Source organism: Entelurus aequoreus, linkage group LG10 (genome assembly GCF_033978785.1).
Source record: "Entelurus aequoreus isolate RoL-2023_Sb linkage group LG10, RoL_Eaeq_v1.1, whole genome shotgun sequence".
Classification (NCBI taxonomy): Eukaryota; Metazoa; Chordata; class Actinopteri; order Syngnathiformes; family Syngnathidae; genus Entelurus; species Entelurus aequoreus.
The window spans coordinates 36,874,572-36,880,571 of record NC_084740.1 but is presented as its reverse complement, the minus strand read 5'-3'; the positions used below and the strand labels follow the sequence as shown (position 1 = coordinate 36,880,571).

The window sequence follows — 6,000 nt, the reverse complement described above, 5'->3', positions numbered from 1 at the left end:
TTAAAATGCATTTTAACTCTTAAATAAAAGTTCGCTTACAGAAGAACCATAGGGAAGTCCTCTTTTCCGCCCATAAAACCCAATAAAAAAAACATGCAAAATACTCCATTTACATTTTGTGACTTGAATATCAACCAAGTATTAGTGATATTGTTATTATAAGCGCTAACACAGAAACTATTTATAGCGGCGCCGTGATTACAAGCTTGCGTGCCATGTTGACATGATCGACTGGTGAGCCGCTTCCTCGTTTCTTTGCTCGTCAAACTTTATTGTAGATCATAAATCATGCCTCTAACCGGGATAGTAGAAGTATGAGGAGGTATTCGGACAAGTTGGTACACTTTGACAGCCAATTTAGACCCGGGAATGGCGAGAACGACAAGAAAAAACACTTGGTTACACCCCCCCTTTCTTCGTGAGGATTATGAGTCATTCTAAACTAAATGGGAATATATAAAAATGGGACCCATAACCTCCCTGCTTGGCACTCAGCAACAAAGGGTTGGAGTTGGGGGTTAAATCACCAAAATGATTCCCGGGCGCGGCGCCGCTGCTGCCCACTGCTCCCCAAGGGGATGGGACAAAATGCAGAGGACTAATTTCACCACATCTAGTGTGTGTGTGACAATCATTGGTACTTTAATCTTAATCTTGATGAACATCCTAGCAGTTGGCATCCAAATGACAGCAGACCTTGTACTAGGGTTGTACTGTATACCGGTAGAAGTATAGCACCGTGATACTAATGAATCATATTCGGTACTATACTGCCTCTAAAAAGTACCGGTCACCCCCCCCACTTGTCCTTAATAATGTTGACAAAATAATAGAATGGAAAATGACACAATATGTTACTGCATATGTCAGTAGCTAAATTAGGAGCCTTTGTTTCCTTACTTACTAATAAAAGACAAGCTGTCTTGTATGTTCACTATTTTATTTAAGGACAAACTTGAAATAAGAAACATATGTTTAATGTACCGTAAGATTTTTTGTTAAAATAAAGCCAATAATGCAATTTTTTGTGGTCCCCTTTATTTTGAAAAGTATCGAAAAGTATCAAAATACATTTTGGTACCGGTACCAAAATATTGGTATCGGGACAACACTACCTTGTACAGTAAGTGATGTTTTTATTATGTCTGTTGGCCCTTATAAAGTCTGCAGTGAGTAGTAACCATTGATGTTGAAAAACAAAGTGAATTTCGTGTTGCGCCGCATATGCTTAAAATGAGCAAAATACGTAAATATTAAAATGTTATTATAAATGTGATTGTTACTACATTACATATATACTTACATCATGTATATAAAACCTTAATGGAGGTGTTTGGATGTTTTTAAGGGCCTTATAGGCAGAATAGAGCGGCCCCAAAGGCTCCATTGTAAGCAGACTTTTGATCACATTTATTTAATATTTAAAATGTATTAAAAAAAATAGATCCGTCGTCTTGTCTGTCATAATGACTGTAAACAAAATTCATACAAAAGTGCAGTTCCCCTTTAAGATATAATTTTTCCCAATAATTGGCTCCAAAACAGGTCGGGTGATGTCTGTCACCTTTAGTCCATCCATCTATCCTTTTTCTACCGCTTGTCCCTTATGGGGTCGCGGGTGGTGCTGGAGCCTATCCCAGCTGCACATGGGCGGAAGCGGGGCACACCCTGGACAAAATATACCGGTAATCCATTTCTTGATGGCGAGGCTTATAATGTCAGCCGCTAGCTTAATTTGAGAAAAACACCCTCGAGCTCGCTAAGTAGATCATAAAGTTTGTGCCTTCACTGATTTTTTTTCCAGGGTCATTACTTTTTTTTTTAGTTCGAGATTTTTCTGCCAAAGATAGTCTCAAATAATCCCAATTAAGGAATGATGATGGTCTTACATCATCATTCCTTCCTTTAATATGGCCCTGCTGGCCCCACTATGGACTGGACTTTCACACTATTAACTAGATCCACTCGATGTCCATTGCACCGGTCGCCCGGGGGATGGGAGGGAGGGTCCCCACATCTGCAGTCCCCGCCAAGGTTTCTCATTGTATCCCATTGGGTTGAGTTTTTTCTTGCCTTGATGTGGGATCTGAGCCGAGGATGTCGTTGTGGCTTGTGCAGCCCTTTGAGACACTTGTGATTTAGGGCTATATAAGTAAACTTTGATTGATTGATTGATTGATTGATTGTGTTCAGGTTGTTGCTATGATGGTTGCTATGTTTCTTCTTCCTCTTCAATGTTGTTAGACGTTTGTTTACGTGAGATTTCGGCCTTGGGGGAATAGAGTCTGGATCGGTGGTGGTACAGAAATGGTGCTGTGTAGATATTATCCTAGCACACCACACACATTTATCTAATGAGTCTTTCCCCACTTTTCTGTCTTGTTGTGTCCCCCCTTTCAGCCTCCTAGGTGTCTAGCTCTCTTTCTTAATTTTGATCCGTCATTATGGTCATGATAGTCTGTTTCTATATCAACTAAGTCAGTGTTTTTCAACCTTTTTTGAGCCAAGGCGCATTTTTTTCATTGAAAAAATCCGGAGGCACACCACCAGCAGAAATCATTAAGAAATGAAACTCAGTAGACAATATAAAGTTGTTGTCGCAATTGTTGGATATGAATGTAAACCATAACCAAGCATGCATCAATATAGCTCTTGTCTTAAAGTAGGTCTACTGTCACGACCTGTCACATCACGACGTGACTTAGAATTTTTTGGTTGTGCTCCCTTGCATAGTGTTTTAGTTCTTGTCTAGCTCTCCTATTTTGGTGGCTTTTCCTGTTTTTTGGTATTTTCTTGTTGCAGTTTCATGTCTTCCTTTGAGCGCTATTCCCCACACCTGCTTTGCTTTGTTTTAGCAATCAATAATATGTAAGTTGTTGCTATCTTTTTTTGTGTGGACATTGTTGATTGTCATGTCATGTACGGATGTACTTTGTGGACGCCGTCTCTGCTTCACACGCTGTAAGTCTTTGCTGTCGTCCAGCATTCTGTTTTTGTTTACTTTGTCGCCAGTTCAGATTTAGTTTCATTCTGCATAGCCATCCCTAAACTTTAATGCCTTTTCTTAGGGGCACTGACCTTTTGTTTATTTTTGGTTTAAGCATTAGATACCTTTTTACCTGCACACTGCCTCCCGCTGTCGTCTGCATATTGTGATCACAACAAACCATCGTCGTCTCAAACGACGTGTTCCCGACATCTACAAAGCAATTAGCTACGAGCTTCCAACTACTGATATTGAGGAGAATAACCTGGTTACTCTGCCGAGTTCTAGACAGCACGGCACTCAACAACGGCACATTATTTACGGATTATAATTACTGGTTTGCAAAAAATATTTTTAACCCAAATAGGTGAAACTACATCATCTCCGACGGCACACCAGACTGTATCTCACGGCACACTAGTGTGCTGCGGCACGCACAGTGGTTGAAAAACACTGAACTAAGTCCCCTCAATGTTACACTGTATGAAAAAACATTTGAAAATGAATTTTACCTTTGCGACCTCATTATACTATTGGCTAAGTATTATATTCATAAATGTAAGTTTCTCAATACCCAACCTGTTTTTTGTGCCTTTAAAAAATAATTAGAACTCTACTTTAAAACGCTTTCTACCTCTGACAACCAAAAAGCTGTGAAAACTATGATGCGGTGTTCCAAATTTGGATTATTTACGGAACTTGTGTAACCGGTGGTCTTCTCCTCTGCGTTGTGTGGATTTTATGGAACATGACCGACACCATGGGTTGCTGCTCTGATGCACTTTACTGACAATACAGAGAATACAAACGTTGTCAAAATTGTTCTGTCATTGTCGAGCCCCTCTCCCGTTACCGTGGACGAAAGGGCTACATAGGACAACCCAGTGAAATAAAAACATACCTGATAATTACAGAGAATACAATTGTTGTCAATAGTTTTCTGCCATCGTCGAGCCCCTACACAAATATAATACAAAACAAGAAAGTCAACTTAAGTTTTTGACAAGACAAATGCACTTTTTCTGTCGTCGTGTGGACGCCTACCTCTCCCGTTATCGTGGACGAAAGGGAAGTACCGTATTTTTCGGACTATAAGTCGCAGTTTTTTTCATAGTTTGGCCGGGGGTGCGACTTATACTCAGGAGCGACTTATGTGTGAAATTATTAACACATTACCATAAAATATCAAATAATATTATTTAGCTCATTTGCGTAAGAGACTAGACTTATAAGATTTCATGGGATTCAGCGATTAGGAGTGACAGATTGTTTGGTAAACGTATAGCATGTTCTATATGTTATAGTTATTTGAATGACTCTTACCATAATATATTACGTTTACATACCAGGCACCTTCTCAGTTGGTTATTTATGCGTCATATAACGCAGTGGTTCTCAAATGGGGGTACGTGTACCCCTGGGGGTACTTGAAGGTATGCCAAGGGGTACGTGAGATTTTTTTTAAATGTTTGTCAAAAAGAACTGTGAAAAGAAATGCAACAATGCAATATTCAGTGTTGACAGCTAGATTTTTTGTGGACATGTTCCATAAATATTGATGTTAAAGATTTATTTTTTAGTGAAGAAATGTTTAGAAATAAGTTCATGAATCCAGATGGATCTCTATTACAATCCCCAAAGAGGGCACTTCTATGTGTAGAAATCTTAATTTATAATTGAATCACTTGTTTATTTTTCAACAAGTTTTTAGTTATTTTTTTCCCAAATAGTTCAAGAAAGACCACAACAAATGAGCAATATTTTACACTGTCATACAATTTAATAAATCAGAAACTGATGACATAGTGCTGTATTTTACTTTTTTTCAACCAAAAGTGCTTTGCTCTGATTAGGGGGCACTTGAAATAAAAAAATGTTCACAGGGGCTACATCACTGAAAAAAGGTTGAGAACCACTGATATAACGTACACTTATTCAGCCTGTTGTTCACTATTCTTTATTTATTTTGAATTGCCTTTCAAATGTCAATTCTTGGTGTTGGGTTTTATCAAATATATTTCCCCAAAAAGTGCGACTTATATATGTTTTTTTCCTTCTTTATTATGCATTTTCGGCCGGTGCGACTTATACTCCGGAGCGACTTATACTCCGAAAAATACGGTAGGAATGCGTGTCCCAACGCATATACAGAGACAGGTAAGGCTGAAACGACGCGTCGACGTAGTCGACGTCATCGGTTACGTAAATACGTCGACGCCGTTTTTGTGCGTCGACGCGTCGCATATTTACGTCACACTACCGTCATGGCGGACCGCAAAGCAGACGATCAAAGCAGACGATGCGAGCGGTGCAAGCGAGGGGGGAAAAGCATGCCAAAAGTGGTCAAAAGTGTGGGAGTATTTCAATAAACGGCCTAATAATGTTGTTGTATGCACACTGTGTCGAGCGGAAATGGCCTATCATAGCAGCACAACGTCAATGAACGAACATTTGAAAAGAAAACCATCAACTAGTCAATCGTCCGCGCGAGCATACGTTGTCATCATTATACAAAAACATGACTGTGTCATTTGTATCTGCTAGGGGTGTAACGGTACGTGTTTTGTATTGAACCGTTTCGGTACGGGGCTTTCGGTTCGGCACGGGGGGTGTACCGAACGAGTTTCTAAGCTAAAGCTAACTTTAGCTGCTAAAGTCTTAACAAGCTGCTTCGCTCCTCTGCGTCTGTCTCAGCACGCAGCATTGTCCCACCCACACAACCATCTGATTGGTACGCACGCAGCATTGTCCCACCCACACAACCATCTGATTGGTACGCACGCAGCATTGTCCCACCCACACAACCATCTGATTGGTACACACGAAGCATTATCAGCCAATCAGCAGTGTGTATTCAGAGCGCATGTAGTCAGCGCTTCAGCGTGGAGCAGATAGGTGTTTAGCAGGTGAGCATCAGGCAGCGGACTCTCCCCAAATGATAATAAACACCTCCCAGTCAACTACTAGTAACATCACTATGAGCCCGTTGACCTTCTAGAAATATAAACTGCAGC

At 40.2% G+C, this 6,000-nt stretch overlaps 1 protein-coding gene across 1 annotated transcript in view; it reads right to left on the bottom strand.

Annotated features, from left to right (window-relative positions):
- Positions 1–6,000, bottom strand: part of LOC133658547 (fibroblast growth factor 12-like) — an 82,352-nt gene that overhangs the window by 72,781 nt on the left and 3,571 nt on the right. The gene's annotated exons all lie outside the window — the stretch shown is intronic.